The following is a 21,060-nucleotide window of genomic DNA, read 5'->3' as shown; positions in this document are numbered from 1 at the left end:
ACGTGAGGTGTGTGTGTACAGTACGTGAGGTGTGTGTGTGTGTGCACAGTACGTGAGGTGTGTGTGTACAGTACGTGAGGTTTGTGTGTGTACAGTACGTGAGGTTTGTGTGTGTACAGTACGTGGAGTGTGTGTACAGTACGTGGTGTGTGTGTACAGTACGTGGTGTGTGTGTACAGTACGTGAGGTGTGTGTGTGTGTACCAGACATATCAAGCCAGGTGCAGCATCGTGACCCCAGCTCAGAGGTCACGGTGTCTGATAGCAGAGCTAGCAGAGCTCCCAGCTGTTAGCAGTCATTCACTAAGAAGGTCGACAGGGGTCTGGTGAAACCACGCCAGCTGGCCCCTGGCACCATTGGGATGGCGTGTAGCTGATGTGACCTTTCACCTCATGCGGGCATTGCCCCCCCCCCCCCCCCGCTGGATCCCTGCCAGCGACCTCCCCACTCTGCCTCGTCTGCCATTTTGTGCCAAGCCAGGTGAATGAACGCAAAGTGTCAAGGGCAGGGCTCTACAACCCTCTTCCTGGAGAGCTACCGTCCTCTAGGTTTTTGCTCCAACCCTAATCTAGTGCCCCTGATTCTAGAAAATAGTTGCTGGCTAAGATGAATCAGGTCAGTTACAACTGGGACTGGAGTGAAAACCTACAGGACGGTGGCTCTCCAGGAACAGGGTTGTAGAGCCCTGGTCTAGGGAGCGTTTGGGGTATGAGGTGACCATTTTGTGCCCAGGAAACAAGCAGAGTGACAGTTGCAAGAGAAATATAGGCTACAATGTACTGTAGATTGGTTATGGTGCGTTTATACTTTCTGTCTGGCAGCTCAGGTTGATTTGTGCAGACAATTTAGATCAGAATCAGTCGATAGCAGGAATGCTTGTGTGTTTTAGATTAGATGAGACTCCATTTACTCGAATAGCCGTAATAGAAGCATTACATCTAATCCAGGCATCTATCTATCTATCAGTCTCTATTTCAGCTCTGTCATTGACCAAACAAAAGAAGGACCCAGTTCATTCATTTCCCAACAGGACACCACCATATATTCATGATAGCATCATCCAGGTTTAATTGTGCATGTCTTCCATTGTAAATGTCTTAATTCATTTGGTCATTTGTTTCTAAATGTCTTTCCCCTTTGTCGTTGGTTTTTGTAATGAATTATTTTCTCCTCCAGGCATTTTGACTTGACCCTCTCTCTCCACCAAGCCACCTAGGCCTTTATTAAGACTGGTTGGAAATCTGACATTATAACTTGACGCACGCTCACACGCATACGCACGCACGCACGCACACACACACTTGTGTTTTCTGTCATTGGAAATGATTTTATTCCATCAGTGGTTATTACCATATGACAATAAGCACGTTATGGCACAGAGCCTGCGTTTATTTGATTAAGGTTGTTCCCCGGTAAAAAGGTTTTCTGCTAGGAAATGACAGTTGATGTTGTCTTTAATAAACACATTAAGGCCAGATTAACGCTGATTGATACAAACGATCCCTGCTCCCTTTTTTTATATGAGGTGCTTTAGTTATGATTAGCCACCGCACCACATCCTGACCAGCCTCACGTTTCCTGGAAGGAGTGTGTGTGTCTAATAGTTTTTCATTTATTTGTCTGTGTGTTATTGCTGCCTGTGGGTTTGTGTGGTCATGACTTTGCCTTTGCTGTGTTACGTCTTTGTCTGTGTGTGTCCCGTGTGTGTATGTTGTGTATTGTCCATTGTGTGTGTGTATTGCCCAGAGTTCATGTCCACCTCTGTGGTTCTTATTGAGGTTAGAGACCCCCCCTGCTATATGGGATTGTTGGCATAACATAACTACCCCCTGTTATCTCTCACCCTACATACCCGTATCTACTAGCACTACCCCACTCCTATCTTCATGTCCTCTCAATGTTTCAAAGTTATCTCTCCATGTTTTATGCACGTATCTCCCTCTGTAACCCTGTGTGAAATGTCACAAGGGTTGCATCCCAAATGGCACCCTATTCCCTACTTAGTGCACTATTTTTGACCAGGGCCCTGATGAAAAGTAGTGCACTACAGTGCCTTCAGAAAGTATTCATACCCCTTGACTTATTCCACATTTTGTTACAGCCTGAATTCAAAATGGATTTCATAGATTTTTTTTCCCCTCAACCATCTACACACAATACCCCATAATGACGAAGTGAAAATATATTTTTCAAATTTATTGAAAATGAAATACAGAAATATTTCATTTACACAAGTATTCACACCACTGAGTCGATACTTTGTAGAAGCACCTTTGCCAGCGATTACAGCTGTGAGTCTTTCTGGGTAAGTCTCTAAGATCTTCACATACCTGGATTGTGCAACATTTGCCCGTTTTATTATTGAAAAGATTATAGTAGATTTAAGTCAAAACTGTTACTCGGCCACTCGGGAACATTCACTGTCTTCTTGGTAAGCAACTTCAGTGTAGATTTGGCCTTGTGTTTTAGCTTATTGTCCTGCTGAAAGGTGAGTTCATCTCCCAGTGTCTAGTGGAAAGCAGACTGAAGCAAGTTTTCCTTGTTTTTTTTATATATATATATATATAAACAAAAAAAAATCCCCAGTCTTTAACAATTACAAGCATACCCATAACATGATGCAGCTAAAACGTTGCTTAAAAATATGGAGAATGGTACTCAGTCATGTATTGGATTTGCCCCAAACATACCACTTTGTATTCAGGACAAAAAGTTCATTGCTTTGACACATTTTTTGCAGTATTACTTTAGTGCCTTGTGGCAAACATGATGCATGTTTTGGAATATGTACAGGCTTCCTTCTTATCACTCTGTCAATAACGTTAGCATTGTGGAGTAACTACAATGTTGTTGACCCATCCTCCCCGGCGACTGAGTTAGGAAGCCTGTATCTTTGTAGTGACTGGTTGTATTGATACACCATCCAAAGTGTAATTAATACCTTCACCATGCTCCAAGGGATATTCAATGTCTGCTTTTTTTTTTATCTACCAATGGTTGCCCTTTGAGGCATTGGAAAGTCTCCTTGGTCTTTGTGATTGAATCTGTGTTTGAAATTCACTACTTGACTGAGGTACCATACAATAATCTGTATGTGTGGGGTACAGAAATGTAGTCATTCAAACGTTATGTTAAACACTTTAAAAAAAAAAGTTATTAACTAGGCAAGTCAGTTAAGAACAAATTCTTATTTAAACACTATTATTGCACACAGAGCCCATACAACTTATGTGATTTAAGCAATTTTTATTTGGACTTATTTAGACTTGCCGTAACAAAGGGGTTGATTACTTATTGACTCATAATTTCAGCTTTTCATTTGTAATTAATTTGAAAAATAATCTAAAAGCATAATTCCACTTTTATATTGTGGGGTATTGTGTGTCGGCCAGTGACACAAAATCTCAATTTAATCCATTTTAAATTCCAGCTGTAACACAACAAAATGTGGAAATGGTCAAGGGGTGTAAATATACTGCTCCAAAAAATAAAGGGAACACTTAAACAACACAATGTAACTCCAAGTCAATCACACTTCTGTGAAATCAAACTGTCCACTTAGGAAGCAACACTGATTGACAATAAATTTCACATGCTGTTGTGCAAATGGAATAGACAACAGGTGGAAATTATAGGCAATTAGCAAGACACCCCCAATAAAGGAGGGGTTCTGCAGGTGGTAACCACAGACCACTTCTCAGTTCCTATGCTTCCTGGCTGATGTTTTGGTCACTTTTGAATGCTGGCGGTGCTTTCACTCTAGTGGTAGCATGAGACGGAGTCTACAACCCACACAAGTGGCTCAGGTAGTGCAGCTCATCCAGGATGGCACATCAATGCGAGCTGTGGCAAGAAGGTTTGCTGTGTCTGTCAGTGTAGTGTCCAGAGCATGGAGGCGCTACCAGGAGACAGGCCAGTACATCAGGAGACGTGGAGGAGGCCGTATGAGGGCAACAACCCAGCAGCAGGACCGCTACCTCCGCCTTTGTGCAAGGAGGAGCAGGAGGAGCACTGCCAGAGCCCTGCAAAATGACCTCCAGCAGGCCACAAATGTGCATGTGTCTGCTCAAACGGTCAGAAACAGACTCCATGAGGGTGGTATGAGGGCCCGACGTCCACAGGTGGGGGTTGTGCTTACAGCCCAACACCGTGCAGGACGTTTGGCATTTGCCAGAGAACACCAAGATTGGCAAATTCGCCACTGGCGCCCTGTGCTCTTCACAGATGAAAGCAGGTTCACACTGAGCACATGTGACAGTCTGGAGACGCCGTGGAGAACGTTCTGCTGCCTGCAACATCCTCCAGCATGACCGGTTTGGCGGTGGGTCAGTCATGGTGTGGGGTGGCATTTCTTTGGGGGGCTGCACAGCCCTCCATTTGCTCGCCAGAGGTAGCCTGACTGCCATTAGGTACCGAGATGAGATCCTCAGACCCCTTGTGAGACCATATGCTGGTGCGGTTGGCCCTGGGTTCCTCCTAATGCAAGACAATGCTAGACCTCATGTGGCTGGAGTGTGTCAGCAGTTCCTGCAAGAGGAAGGCATTGATGCTATGGACTGGCCCGCCCGTTCCCCAGACCTGAATCCAATTGAGCACATCTGGGACATCATGTCTCGCTCCATCCACCAACGCCACGTTGCACCACAGACTGTCCAGGAGTTGGCGGATGCTTTAGTCCAGGTCTGGGAGGAGATCCCTCAGGAGACCATCCGCCACCTCATCAGGAGCATGCCCAGGTGTTGTAGGGAGGTCATACAGGCACGTGGAGGCCACACACACTACTGAGCCTCATTTTGACTTGTTTTAAGGACATTACATTACGTTGGATCAGCCTGTAGTGTGGTTTTCCACTTTAATTTTGTGTGACTCTAAATCCAGACCTCCATGGGTTGATAAATTGGATTTCCATTGATTTTTTTTGTGTGATTTTGTTGTCAGCACATTCAACTATGTAAAGAAAAAAGTATTTAATAAGATTATTTCATTCATTCAGATCTAGGATGTTTTATTTTAGTGTTCCCTTTATTTTTTTGAGCAGTGTACTTTCTGAAGGCACTGTATATGAGCTTAAAGATACAGTCCTGGATCTTAAGCCCTTACAAATCCGTAAAACAAATTTTCATATTGGATTTTGTAACACATCATATGAATTTCAAAGAAATATATACAGAAATGGTATGTCTTATCATACGAATAGAAATAGATGACGCAGTACACAATTGTGCACCATTTTCGGGGAACGTTTTTGACTCGTGAGCACTACTTACTTTAATTTGACCTATATTGTCACAAAATCCTGCAGCAACAGGAATTGAATATTTAGTCCATAATGTTGGTTGATTGGTGGTTAGGCTTTTAGCAGGCCGAAAGTAGGCTACATGACAATTGCAATGTAAATATATCCATGTGTTAGTGAGGGTTTTCAGTAAATTTCACCAATCATACTTATTGACTCAAGGCATTTCAGCTTTTTATTTTTAATTAATTTGTTAACATTTCAATAAACATTCCACTTTGACATTCTGGGCTTTGTGTGTAGGCCAGTGACAAACAATCAACAAAATGTGGAAAAAGTGAAGGGGTGAATACTTCCTGAAGGAAAGAGGAAGCCATTTTGATCTGTTGCATGTTAAACACCAGAAGCCCTTCACCCTCAAGACCACATCATATAGGCTACTCACAATCACATAATATGTATTGGAGGTTTCCACATCTCTAGAACAAGGCCAGATTGGCCGTTACACGGATGCACCTATCGGTTTGTAATGTCAGGCAGGAATTCAACTGGATTGGAAGGAGGCTCTCCAGAGAGATTGTGTGCGTGCGTGTCTAGTTGAGTGAGCTTCCCTGGGCGCCATACTAAATGGATATAAATCCTTTAAGACAGAAGTGTAGTGTCTCTTGTGGTCTGCTAATTGTGGAAGTCTGATGCTTTACCTGTTGGCACCAAAGAGCCCTGCTCTCGGTCTCTCTCGGTCTTTCTCTCTCTCTTTCTGTCCGTCTTGGTGTTTCTCAATATGCATACTATCGTGCTACACACTCTCATCCTCCGAGTGCATTCTCCGAACACGTTCTTTTGAGTACGTTCTTGTGAGGACGAGAATGTGGAGAAAGCATAAAACATTACATTTGAGAATCATCACACTCCCCTCTACTGTATTACCTCACGCTGCACCTCCCATTTCACTGAACATTCTTCCAGCCAGGACAATGGCAACAATAGAGACTAAATAAGATATACACAAAGCAAACGTTTTACTTCATAATTATCAACTAGATATGGAAATAGTAATAATCTAGCTAGCCAGCTTGTTAAACAGGCAAAAATTGCATAAAACTAATGCAATGCAACATAAATGTACATTTTCTATGGATAGCGACCAATTCTTTGTGGCTAGCTAGCTAGCCCTATTGATTTTCAATGGACTTACTCATTCACTGAACCGTAAAAATGGCAATCCAGACAAAACAATATATATATACAAAGCAACCGTTTTACTTCACAACTATCAGCTAGCTATATGTGATTCGTAATAATGTAGCTAACCAGATAGTTAGGCAACAACACATCTGCCATGCTGACCCTCAACACTGGGGCCCCTTAGGGGTGCTTGCTTAGTGCCCTCCCATACTCCCTGTTCACCCACGACTGCGTGGCCAAGCATGACTCCAACACCACCATTACATTTGCTGACGACACAGCAGAGGTAGGCCTGATCACCAACAATGATGAGACAGCCTATATGGAGGAGGTCAGAGACCAGGCAGTGTGTTGCCAGGACAACAACCTCTCCCTCAATGTGAGCAAGGCAAAGGAGCTGATCGTGGACTACAGGAAAAGGAGGGCCGAACAGGCCACCATTCTTATCAACGGGGCTGTAGTGGAGCGGGTCGAGAGTTTCAAGTTCCTTGGTGTCCACATCACCAACGATCTATCATGGTCCAAACACACCAAGACAGTCCTGAAGAAGGCACAACAAAACCTTTTCCCCCTCAGGAGACTGAAAACATTTGGCATGGGTCCCCAGATCCTCAAAATGTTCTACAGCTGCACCATTGAGAGCATCCTGACCGGTTGCATCACCACCTGGTATGGCAACTGCTCGGCACCTGACTGTAAGGAGCTAGAGGGTAATACGTACGGCACAGTACATCACTGGAGCCATGCTTCCTGCCATTCAGGACCTATATACTAGGCGATGTCAGAAGAAGGCCCCACAAATTGTCAAAGACTCCAGTCACCCAAGTCATAGACTGTTCTCTCTCTTACCACACGGCAAGTGGTACAAAGCGCCAAGTCTAGGACCAAAAGGCTCCTTAACAGCTTCTACCCCCAAGCCATAAGACTGCTGAGCAATTAGTGAAATGGGCACCGGTATTTACATTTACCCACTCCCCCCACCTACATGTACAAATTACCTCGACTAACCTGTACCCCCCACACTGACTCGGTACCGGTACCCCCTGTATATAGCCTTGTTATTTTAATTTTCTACTTTAGTTTATTTTGTAAATATTTTCTTAACTCTAGTTCTTGAACTGCATTGTTGTTTAAGGGCTTGTAAGTAAGCATTTCACAGTAAGGTGTACACCTTTTTCTGAGCATGTGACAAATAACATTTGCTTTGATTTTATTTTAACATGAGAAAAAATGTATATCTTATGCAAGATAGATTTCAATTCTTCGTGGGTAGCTAGCTAACAAATCTTCGTGGCTTTCTGGCTAGCTAACCGTACTAGTAGCTAGCCCAATTGACTTATTATGGACTTGCACTCTATGGTATGTATGCAGGTAAACATGCCAAAATTAACACAGCATGTATTTATTAACGTATCAAGATAAAATATTGTAGTCAGGCAACATATGAGATGTGAATAGGCAACATTTCATTCCGAAGTCGTAGTGTATTTTCTCTCGCTTCAGCTGAAATAATTGCCTTCATTGATTTTAAGAAATTGTGTGTAATGTTTTTACGTGGTTGCGCCATATTTCTTTGCATACTTTCAATTGAAGCGTGCATCGATGCATGCTTTAAAATATGTACAAACGGAGTGTGTGTTCAAGAAGTGCCCTCCGTGCTCCGTCTCACACACTTTTGATTTGGACCCGTGCTCCAATTTGTGTGCTCTGATCACGGCAATATGCATTTTGATTAACACTCTCTGTCTTTGTCACTGTGTGTGTCTCTCTCTCTGTGTGTGTGTGTGTGACATACTGTGGCTGTTACAGTGACCTTATTACCGTCACACCGGCAGTCATGAGTCATGACCACAGTCAAATTCCACGCGACCGTTGAGTCAAAGTAATCTCCTCTTATGCATTCTGGATGCTAATGGCCTGGTACTCAGCTCTCTATTGTCAATCGAAAATTACGTCAAACACTTATCATCAAAACAGTATCATGCTTTTAAATCTCACCTTACTGTGATGATCAATTCAAAACAGTTCAACAACCGGTTAAAACTGAGGGGAAAACATGGTCGTTCTGGATGTTGTTTCAAAGCATAGCACAACGAAATGGTGAGTTTTAATTCAAAACACCATATGCATATTAGAACGTATGCATACGCATAGGCCTGTTTACCCCCCCCTCAACAAAAAAAACGCAATTAAAATGAATGCTTGTGCCATTTATACAATACATAGCCTAATAGCCTACTGCATATTACGCACGGTAGAAAAACATAAAAAAAGAACATAGATTTAAGATGTCTTCGGTACTTAATTGGTCTAGCCTTTTACGTGTGGACGCAATATTATTATTATGCATACTGGATGGAATGGTTACCTTATGCTATGCTCCAAACTTTCTATCCATGATTCTGGGAGAGAACACATAGGCCTAGGTGAGGCTGTTGGTTTGTTGATTGTGCAGGGCGTCTTCAATTATGGTGAATTTGTATTTGATTTATAATAGTCTAGTAATAGGGCATTTTTTAATATTTTCATAATTAATAGGCTGACACTAACTTTAGCTACAGAATATCTCACCACCGTGCGTTTTCATCTCCTCTCTCTCATTCATTCCTATCTCCAGCGTGCAGAGAGAGGGCTTTGAACAGTTTAATGAAATATGTTTTGTTGTGAAAACAAGTTACTATTGATGTTCCCGAACAGATTTCACTTTGTTTCCAAAGTTAAAAGCTGGGTAGCTGCAGGAACAGGGTTGGAGAAGCCATGTTACAGAGTTTTGGTGAAATGTCACCTGTCGCTCAGCAAGAGGCTGCATGCTCCTCAGACAGTGGTTGATGTGTGGAGTGAAATAAGTCTTCCTATAAGCTCATATTTCTATCTGCAACCCTCTGTGAAAGCAGACTTTTCAAGGTTGCCACTAAAGAGGAGGATCCCAGGGGCTACTATATTTATTTCTCAGTTGCTTTTATTAAGCACACACTTCACCATAAAACCGGAGTAGCCTCCCCGGCATGATTGAAAGGAAAGGGGCTCCATTCTCTATTTGAGTACATACGGATGACATCTCTTTTTTCCCCTGCCCCTGTTCCTACCCATTTTGATAATGGCCCATTCTAAATCTAAACAAATTGTAACTATTAATAAAGATTTTATTGAGAATAGTCTGATGGGTGAAATATGATCACTTGATTAGAGAACAGCGCGTGCAGCCTGAGACAAGTAACAGAGCGGCAACATTTTTTCCCATCTTTCTCACAGGTTGGGTTTCTGTATAAGCACTTTGTGACAACTGCTGATATAAAAAGCGCTTTATAAATGAATGTGATTTGATGGAGGAGCCTCAACGCGTGCACACTTTTTAAAAATGTAACCTTTATTTAACTAGTAGGCAAGTCAGTTAAGAACAAATTCTTATTTACAATGACGTCCTACCCTGGCCAAACCCGGAGAACACTGGGCCAGTTGTGCTCCGCCCTATTGGACTCCCAATCACGGCCCGATGTGATACAGCCTGGATTCGAACCAGGGACTGTTGTGACACCTCTTGCACTGAAATGCAGTGCCTTAGACCGCTCTGATACAGCCTGGATTTGAACCAGGGACTGTAGTGACACCTCTTGCACCGAGATGCAGTGCCTTAGACCACTGCACCACACCCTTTGTGGATGTATTTTTATTCACCAAGAATAAGGGCCACGTTCCTCTTCACTAGCTGTGGGAGAATAGAGCTGGTTTCTAAAATACCTGTTCTCTACCGGCATGTCCATAAGCTGCATCAAAACCCTTTAGTGTGTGTACTTTACTGTGTTTATACTTGTGATATCGCTTTTCAACAGTAAAAACAATCTGGTATTCAACATTTATTAATGTATATAATGCCTATAATCATTAATTACAAACTCCCAAAATGGATGTACCAATCCCAGTATGCTTCTTTTAAGGGCTCTGTTTGCGTAGACCCATTTAAAGAGCTCTGACATGCAGAGTCATGTCTGGCAGGTAGGCCCATTCCTCTGCTAGGTGCTATTGTGTCTGCATTGTTTTGCTCTCTCTGTCTATCCCCTACCGTCTCTCCTCAGGTAAACCACCTTTCTCTCTGAACCACGTACGCTTGTGAGCAGAGGTCCCCTTTTGATATTTATTTTAAAGGGAGGCTGGAGAGAGACTTCTGTTTTTCTCTCCCTTCACTCCTTCTGTCTACTCCATGGAGACACCTCAAAGCCTCCCTCTCCCTCCCCTTTCCTACTTGCTTTCCTTCCTTCCGGAGTTTTCCGGGGAGTGCTCCTGTTCCCTAAAAGAACCAAGAGGAGAGGGAGAGAGGCTCCCAAAAGAGAGAGGGAGCGAGGGAGGAAGGGAGGGGGATACAGAGAGAGAAGCCCCACTTCAGAGTGGGCCGGAGGGGTGCTCTGGGGAAGAAGAGATGTTCCTCTCCACTCCTCTTCTCTCATCCACATGCAACTTTCATGAGATGGAGTGGGTTTCTTCTTTCGTGGAGAGGAAAAAGAACAGAAGGCCTAGAAGTGTGTTGTGTTCAATAGGACAAAACAATAGGACCAAAGGAGACAATAGTCCCTCATGGAAGGAAGTTTCACAGTGGCCACGCCCTTCTGCTGGGGTTTGAATGTAAAGATCCCTCAATCTGCTGGTGGGGTTTGAATGTAAAGATCCCTCAATCTGCTGGTGGGGTTTGAATGTAAAGATCCCTCAATCTGCTGGTGGGGTTTGAATGTAAAGATCCCTCAATCTGCTGGTGGGGTTTGAATGTAAAGATCCCTCAATCTGCTGGTGGGGTTTGAATGTAAAGATCCCTCAATCTGCTGGTGGGGTTTGAATGTAAAGATCCCTCAATCTGCTGGTGGGGTTTGAATGTAAGGATCCCTCAATCTGCTGGTGGGGTTTGAATGTAAAGATCCCTCAATCTGCTGGTGGGGTTTGAATGTAAAGATCCCTCAATCTGCTGTTGGCGCCAATACAAATTAGTCCCAAGGTGTCTAAGTCTTATTCATTTTCTTAAATTAAATACTGTGACAGTTTTCTCATTAGCTGGGAATGTTGTTTGAAATGACCTATACAACATACTTTGGTGATATCGTTATCGACCTACTGCATACCCCTTAGATATATCCATTTTAGTGTACAGGGTTTGCTATTAGCATGCTAACACTCATTAAGAATGACTGGTAGAATCACTAGCATAGCTTGCCATCGATAGCATTCACTGGTTGAAGTAACTTTTGAGTGTAATGGAGTTGACTGGTGACTGACATGAATCAGGCTTTCCGTTATGAAAATGTGGCACCTGACATTTGAAAGGCAGCATTTTCATTTGAGAAATGTACCGGAACCACATGCATTGGGTGTGTAATGTGGTTAGGGTCTCCACCACGGTGCTCAGAATGACAGAAATCACGTTTAGATTATGGTCATTTATCTTAACCTGTTGGGTCTAGGGGGCAGCATTTGCACGTCTGGATAAAAAAAATGTACCCGATTTAATCTGGTTACTAATCCTACCCAGTAACTAGAATATGCATATACTTATTATATATGGATAGAAAACACTCTAAAGTTTCCAAAACTGTTTGAATGGTGTCTGTGAGTATAACAGAACTCATTTGGCAGGCAAAACCCTGAGACATTTTCTGACAGGAAGTGGATACCTGATGTGTTGTATTGACTTTAAACCTATCCCATTGAAAAACACAGGGGTTTAGGAATATTTTGGCACTTCCTATTGCTTCCACTAGATGTCACCAGCCTTTACAAAGTGTTTTGAGTCTTCTGGAGGGAGATCTGACCGAACAAGAGCCATGGAACGGTGATGTCCCATTAGACACCTGGCGCGCTACTTCATGTTGGGTACCCTCGTTCCAATACGTTATAAAAGAGTATGCATTCGTCCACCTTGAATATTATTCATGTTCTGGTTAAAAAAGGCCCTAATGATTTATGCTATACAACGTTTGACATGTTTGAACGAACGGAAATATATTTTTTCCCCTCGTTCATGACGAGAAGTCCGGCTGGCTTACATCATGTGCTAACGAGACGGAGATTTTTGGACATAAATGATGAGCTTTTTTGAACAAAACTACATTCGTTATGGACCTGTGATACCTGGAAGTGACATCTGATGAAGAGAATCAAAGGTAATGGATTATTTACATAGTATTTTCGATTTTAGATCTCCCCAACATGACGTCTAGTCTGTATCGCAACGCGTATTTTTCTGGGCGCAGTGCTCAGATTATTGCAAAGTGTGATTTCCCAGTAAGGTTATTTTTAAATCTGGCAAGTTGATTGCGTTCAAGAGATGTAAATCTATAATTCTTTAAATGACAATATAATATTTTACCAATGTTTTCTAATTTTAATTATTTAATTTCTGACGCTGACTTGACTGCCGGTTATTGGAGGGAAACGATTTCCTCAACATCAATGCCATAGTAAAACGCTGTTTTTGTATATAAATATGAACTTGATAGAACTAAAAATGCATGCATTGTCTAACATAATGTCCTAGGAGTGTCATCTGATGGAGATTGTAAAAGGTTAGTGCATCATTTTAGCTGGTTTTATGGTTTTGGTGACCCTGTCTTTGACTTGACAAAACATTACACACAACTCTTGTAAATGTACTGTCCTAACATACTCTAAATTTATGCTTTCGCCGTAAAACCTTTTTGAAATCGTAAAACGTGGTTAGATTAAGGAGATGTTTATCTTTCAAATGGTGTAACATAGTTGTATTTTTGAAAAATTTGAATTTTGACATTTATTTGGATTCAAATTTGCCGCTCTTGAAATGCACCTGCTGTTGATGGAGTGCACCACGGGTGGCACGCTAGCGTCCCACCTAGCCCCAAGAGGTTTTAACAGAACATGCAAGATGAGGATGCAATGAGTAGGCTAATTGGGAGTAGGCTAATTGGGATATATCATTTTGGCAATTTAATTCCTAGCCTTATGGACACGCTGCCTATGAGCCTATTTCAATCTACTATCCCCCATGAGAAAGAAATAGCCCAAACAGAGACCGGGACAGTTGTGGGACAATAGATCCCAAATTCATACAACCATTAGACCTACTGTAGACTACATACTTAAAAAGAAAATGTCTGATGCAGCAGATCAGAACGTTTAGCTTAATGTTTGGAAACTATTATTTCTTAACAGTATTAGCACAGCGACGCCTACAAGGAAGTAGGCTACACGTGAATGTGCACTTGGCTACTGGACAATCAAAACAAGTTGAAAACCAATAGAACATGAGAGAAACAGGCTGCTGGTTTCAATGGCATATTGAAGTCTATATTAAAATAATTACCTCCACGGATATGGTTGGAACTTGCCAAGCTACTTTGAAGGTAAATAAGACTATTGTTTGCAGGGTAAATAAGACTATTGTTTGCAGGGTAAATAAGATGCTTGTGTTGCAGGGTAAATAAGATGCTTGTGTTGCAGGGTAAATAAGATGCTTGTGTTGCAGGGTAAATAAGATGCTTGTGTTGCAGGGTAAATAAGATGCTTGTGTTGCAGGGTAAATAAGATGCTTGTGTTGCAGGGTAAATAAAACTATTGTGTTGCAGGGTAAATAAGATGCTTGTTTGCAGGGTAAATAACACGCTTATGTTGCAGGGTAAATAAGATGCTTGTTTGCAGGGTAAATAAGACTATTGTGTTGCAGGGTAAATAAGACTATTGTGTTGCAGGGTAAATAAGATGCTTGTTTGCAGGGTAAATAAGACTATTGTGTTGCAGGGTAAATAAGACTATTGTGTTGCAGGGTAAATAAGACTATTGTGTTGCAGGGTAAATAAGACTATTGTGTTGCAGGGTAAATAAGATGCTTGTTTGCAGGGTAAATAACACGCTTATGTTGCAGGGTAAATAAGATGCTTGTTTGCAGGGTAAATAACACGCTTATGTTGCAGGGTAAATAAGATGCTTGTTTGCAGGGTAAATAAGACTATTGTGTTGCAGGGTAAATAAGACTATTGTGTTGCAGGGTAAATAAGACTATTGTGTTGCAGGGTAAATAAGATGCTTGTTTGCAGGGTAAATAACACGCTTATGTTGCAGGGTAAATAAGATGCTTGTTTGCAGGGTAAATAAGACTATTGTGTTGCAGGGTAAATAAGATGCTTGTTTGCAGGGTAAATAGTTGAAAAGGTTCAAAAGGCTAAAGCCTGGACATGAGGAGAGAACATCCCATTTTGTGTGTTTGCTTGCCTTGGGAATAGGCAAAGTGTTGGTGTGTGTGCTGTCTGCTTAATCGGTGTGTGGTGTGTGTGTGTGTGTGTGTGTGTGTCGTATTGAGCTAGTTTAAAGGGACATTTTAAAAACTTTAAACTTTCAATTCATCATCTCCAGCACACCAACCTCAACATATGTAAAAATTGCAGTTTTCTATAAAAAAAGATAAGTGTTTCCAATGACATCACCAACCAATCAGCAGACAATTAGTAGGTAATGCCTACTCACAATTGGTTAAAATCGTATGATGCACACCTTATCGTGTATCTTTTTAAATGCATATAGAAACACACCACTTTCACTAATGTTGATGTTGGGGTGATGATGATGAATATGAAGTTTTAAAAAAAGTGACGTTTCACTTTATCTTAACTGTCTCCCTGTCTGTGGCACTGCAGCTTATGGATATTCACTCACTTCCTGGAAATTGAGAGCTGAGAGATGGAGCAGCTTTAGCCCAGAGACGTGTGTGTGTGTGTGTGTGTGTGTGTGTGTGTGTGTGTGTGTGTGTGTTTTGTGTGTGTGTGTGTGTGAAGCAGTCCCATAAACCTGCATAATGAAAAAGGATCCTGTGAATTTCTCTGGTTGTCTGATGAGGCAGTTCATTAAGGAGTTCTCCTCGTCTTCATGTTTTTGATTAGCTCTGTTGTAGAAGGAAAATATTCACCAGTTTGTAAATTGTTAATGAATGACAAAACAATAAAAAAGTTTCAGATTTTTTTTTTTGTTGCATTTTCCTGTTTTTGTCCCTACAAAAAACCATTGAATCTCTTTTCAATATCAGTCACACATTTTTTTCACATCTACTGTCTCTTTTATTCAATGTCAGGCTTTTTCTCTCTCTCGTTCTCGGTTTCTCGTTCTCGCTTTCTCGTTCTCGCTCAATCTCTTTTTCTGTCCTCATGCAATTCATTCCTTTTCCTCCGTTAACCATGGCAGTGGTATACAATGTCTACTCTTAACTTGTTGTGAGTGATGTTGGGGGAAATGGTTTGTATCAGTCATCCATTGTAGATAGGCAGGCAAAGTGCGAGTGAAGTTGGCCGTGGTGAATGACTGTAATACAATGAGCTTTAGCTCACTCTACAATCACTGCCTTGCTTTGCTCTTTAAAGGAGAAATGCAGGTTCTTGGAAATAAATCAATGTTATTGAAATGCTGCTTATTGTTGCATGATGACATTTATCGATATGAATGTGAACACAGGCCTAGTACTGATATTAACAGATTGATCATGTGCTTGGCAGGTTGATCATGTGCTTGGCAGGTTGATCATGTGCTTGGCAGGTTGATCATGTGCTTGGCAGGGTGATCATGTGCTTGGCAGGGTGATCATGTGGTTGGCAGGGTGATCATGTGGTTGCACTCTGAAAAGGAAAGTGAATGAATGGGGTGAGTGTCTGACCTGGATAAAGGGACCTGGTGAAATATCATTCATTTACACTGACCTGTTGTCCCTCAACTCCTCTAGTCTGGCTCACCTGTATGTGACTACAGTCAGTCATCCATCGAGATGGAATGAGAATATATAAAATGTAATATCACTAGTTTAACATCTATGACCAAACCCCCCCTATTCTGACTGACTGTTTTGTCAGACCTCCACACCATCCGGACAGGTCTGAGGCAGTGAGGTTTGGAGAACACTGAGATGCGATCAGACAAGACGCATGGATTGCAGATTACATGACGCTGATGTGCTTTTGTGCAGTAAGGGTTTCTCTAGGTCAGGGATGGGCAACTGCTGACCCCCTTTTGTAGGCCAGCGGATCAACTCCCCTCCACCACTCAGGGTCTCAACTTACTGTTGAGAGTTAGAATAGTAGAATACACAAGATGCAATTTGTTTGGCCTTTTGTAGGCCAGCGGATCAACTCCCCTCCACCACTCAGGGTCTCAACTTACTGTTGAGAGTTAGAATAGTACAATACACAAGATGCAATTTGTTTGTGCATCAGAAGTTTTTTTTTTTGTACTTCTATTTTTTTCTTTTAGATTTTTTAAATAATTTGTTGTTGTATTTTACCCCCCTTTTCTCCCCAATTTCGATCTTGTCTCATCGCTGCAACTCCTCAATGGGGTCAAGGTGAAGGTTGAGTCATGCTTCCCCCGAAACAACCTGCCAAACCGCGCTTCTTAACACCCTCTCGTTTAACCCGGAAGCCAGCCACAACAATGTGTCGGAGGAAACACAGTTCAACTAATGACGAGGTCAGCCTGCAGGTGCCCGGCCCGCCACAAGGAGTCCCTAGAGCGTGAGGAGCCAAGTAAAGCCCCCCCGGCCAAACCCTCCCCTAACTGCGACGCAATACCTTAGACCGCTGCGCCACTCGGGAGGCCCTGCAGTTTTTCTCTTATGTCAGTTAATGTCCATGTACTCTTATAATCTCTACCCGGCACAGGCAGAAGAGGACTGGCCACCCCTCAGTGCCTGGTTCCTCTCTAAGTTTCTTCATAGGTTCCAGCCTTTCTAGGGAGTTTTTCCTAGCCACCGTGCTTCTAATCTGTATTGCCTGGTCTTTGGAGTTTAGGCTCGGTTTCTGTATAAGCACTTTGTGTCAATTGCTGATGTAAAAGGGCTTTATAAATACATTTTGATTGATTGGACTGACAAGTCACTCAATTAGCGCATGTCAGCAAAAATATTTTTGGGGGGGTAAGTTAGTCTAGCTGCCAGCTATCTAAACTTGTAGGAATCATGGTCGGATTACCAACCGAGGGGCCCCCATTTGATTTTGTTAGTCACTCACTCAGATATCATATTAAAAACTGCTAACATTTCTTTCCGCCTCATGGCAAAATGTGTAGAATGGCAGGAAATGAACTCTAAAACGTACATTTTTGCTCTCTGCTGTCAAGAGGGAGTCACAGACCTGCAAACCACTGCGGCCCCTCATGAGTCCAGATTTTTTTGTTGCCTTCATCCCCATCATAGGTAACCATCCTTGGTCTAGTGTAATGATCCCTAGATGAGAGATCTGAGGGGAGCATGGGGAGATGCACGGAGAGGGAGGAGGGGGAGGGATGACTTGCCCAGCAGGAAGCGGCTCCGTGTGGTGCATTCCGCCGCATTCCGCACTCAGCCCTCCCTCCCTCAGCTCCATGTTATACCAGCCTCACCTCTCCCAGCTCCATGTTATACCAGCCTCACCTCTCCCAGCTCCATGTTATACCAGCCTCACCTCTCCCAGCTCCATATTATACCAGCCTCACCTCTCCCAGCTCCATGTTATACCAGCCTCACCTCTCCCAGCTCCATGTTATACCAGCCTCACCTCTCCCAGCTCCATGTTATACCAGCCTCACCTCTCCCAGCTCCATGTTATACCAGCCTCACCTCTCCCAGCTCCATGTTATACCAGCCTCACCTCTCCCAGCTCCATGTTATACCAGCCTCACCTCTCCCAGCTCCATGTTATACCAGCCTCACCTCTCCCAGCTCCATGTTATACCAGCCTCACCTCTCCCAGCTCCATGTTATACCAGCCTCACCTCTCCCAGCTCCATGTTATACCAGCCTCACCTCTCCCAGCTCCGTGCCATACCAGCCACACCTCTCCCAGCTCCATGTTATACCAGCCTCACCTCTCCCAGCTCCGTGCCATACCAGCCTCACCTCTCCCAGCTCCATGTTATACCAGCCTCACCTCTCCCAGCTCCGTGCCATACCAGCCTCCCAGCGCCTAGCTCCGTGCCATACCAGCCTCCCAGCGCCTAGCTCCGTGCCATACCAGCCTCCCAGCGCCTAGCTCCGTGCCATACCAGCCTCCCAGCGCCTAGCTCCGTGCCATACCAGCCTCCCAGCGCCTAGCTCCGTGCCATACCAGCCTCCCAGCGCCTAGCTCCGTGCCATACCAGCCTCCCAGCGCCTAGCTCCGTGCCATACCAGCCTCCCAGCGCCTAGCTCCGTGCCATACCAGCCTCCCAGCGCCTAGCTCCGTGCCATACCAGCCTCCCAGCGCCTAGCTCCGTGCCATACCAGCCTCCCAGCGCCTAGCTCCGTGCCATACCAGCCTCCCAGCGCCTAGCTCCGTGCCATACCAGTCTCCCAGCGCCTAGCTCCGTGCCATACCAGCCTCCCAGCGCCTAGCTCTGTGCCATACCAGCCTCCCAGCGCCTAGCTCCGTGCCATACCAGTCTCCCAGCGCCTAGCTCCGTGCCATACCAGCCTCCCAGCGCCTAGCTCCGTGCCATACCAGCCTCCCAGCGCCTAGCTCCGTGCCATACCAGCCTCCCAGCGCCTAGCTCTGTGCCATACCAGCCTCACCCGCTGTGCTTCACACACCCATTCCTCAACCACTGGGTGAGGGAACTGACAGGAGGGAAGAAAGGAGAGGGTGCAGGGAGAGTGAAGGAAGGAGAGAAGCAGGGGGAAATACAGAGATGGGGAGAGAGAAAGTGGATTTGCCAATTATCTACAAGTTCAATTCCTGAGTGAAATTAAGTAGCGATGGGAAGAAATTGACAGAAGCTATGACCTGCCGCCCACATGTGTTTTTATGGTCAATTCATTAAATCAAATCAAATCAAAGTTATTTGTCACATACACATTGTTAGCAGGTGTTAATGCAAGTGTAGCGACATGCTTGTGCTTCTAGTTCCGACCATGCAATAATGTCTAACAAGTAATATAACCTAACAATTTCACAACTACCTTATACACACAAGTGTAAAGGAATGAATACGAATATGTACATAAAAATATATAAATGAGTGACGGCCGAACGGCATAGTCAAGATGCAGTAGATGTTATAGCGTACAGTATATACATATGAGATGAGTAATGTAGGTTATGAAAACATTATATAAAGTGGCATTGTTTAAAGTGGCTAGTGATACATTTAATTATATCAAGATGGCAAGATGCAGTAGATGGTATAGCGTACAGTATATACATATGAGATGAGTAATGTAGGGTATGAGAACATTATATAAAGTGGCATTGTTTAAAGTGGCTAGTGATACATTACATCAAGATGGCAAGATGCAGTAGATGGTATAGAGTACAGTATATACATATGAGATGAGTAATGTAGGGTATGAGAACATTATATAAAGTGGCATTGTTTAAAGTGGCTAGTGATGCATTACATCAAGATGCAGTAGATGGTATAGAGTACAGTATATACATATGAGATGAGTAATGTAGGGTATGAGAACATTAAAGTTACATTGTTTAAAGTGGCTAGTGATACATTTAATTACATCAGATGGCAAGATGCAGTAGATGGTATAGCGTACAGTATATACATAAGAGATGAGCAATGTAGGGTAAGTAAACATTATATATTATCAAGTGGCTAGTGATAACTTGATTACATCAATTTTTCCATTATTAAAGTGGGTGGAGTTGAGTCAGTATGTTGGCAGCAGCCACTCAATGTTAGTGATGGCTGTTTAACAGTCTGATGGCCTTGAGATAGAAGCTGTTTTTCAGTCTCTCGGTCCCCGCTTTGATGCACCTGTACTGACCTCGCCTCCTGGATGATAGCGGGGTGAACAGGCAGTGGCTCGGGTGGTTGATGTCCTTGATGATCTTTTTGGCCTTCCTGCGACATCGGGTGCTGTAGGTGTCCTGGAGGGCAGGTAGTTAAATGGAGCTTTTGATGAAATTGGTGTATTTTCTGGCTGTTGACCGGTAGGCTATATATATATTTTTTGTAATCAGTTTTTGTGTCCTTTCACGATATAACAATGCAATTGAATTACATTTAGCACTAAACAATAACTTGGCAGAGATGAATATACAGTACCAATCAAAAGCCCGGACACACCCAGCCACTCATTGGAATGGGTAGGTGTGTCCAAACCCCCGACCGGCACCAAACATACAATAAAGAAGATAGAAAAGGAATTAACCTTATCATTTTTCACCCACATAACAACTATTATAACGGAAGAAAAAACTTCATAAAGAAAACACAAAAGGCCGTAGCCCTACCAGTCGTCTATGTATGTCTGTAGTCTATCAGGCCTTTACAGATTGTATTCTCTTTCTATCTCAGAGAGAAAATGTCCCCAGAGTTATCGAGTTTACCAATCATTTTATAAAATGAATCTTTCATATGAAGCTGTTTCTGCCAAGGCTATGTACCATTCCTTATATGAGGAAGGGTCCTTCTACCTCCAGCGTCTCAATATGACTCTTTTGGCTGTAGCTAGAGCAACTTTTAGCCAGTTTAAACATGAGCTTCTCAGTCGATCATATATCCTTAGTGATATTCAGTAAAAGCAAAGCAGGATTTGCAGGTATTGTGGTACCCAGAGTATCCAAATATTTTCCTTTACCTTCTGCCAAAAGGTATGTAAGCTTGGACAGTCACAGAACATATGGATCATCAAATCAAATTTTATTAGTCACATGCGCCGAATACAACAGGTGTGTATA

At 43.1% G+C, this 21,060-nt stretch overlaps 1 protein-coding gene across 1 annotated transcript in view; it reads left to right on the top strand.

The window, feature by feature from the left end:
- The window catches only part of LOC106609571 (staphylococcal nuclease domain-containing protein 1), a 348,667-nt gene that overhangs the window by 73,045 nt on the left and 254,562 nt on the right, over window positions 1-21,060 (top strand). The window lies entirely within an intron of this gene.

This window comes from Salmo salar, chromosome 17 (assembly GCF_965601325.2).
Source record: "Salmo salar chromosome 17, fSalSal1, whole genome shotgun sequence".
NCBI classification, from domain to species: domain Eukaryota; kingdom Metazoa; phylum Chordata; class Actinopteri; order Salmoniformes; family Salmonidae; genus Salmo; species Salmo salar.
This window is presented reverse-complemented; position numbering and strand designations above follow the sequence as displayed.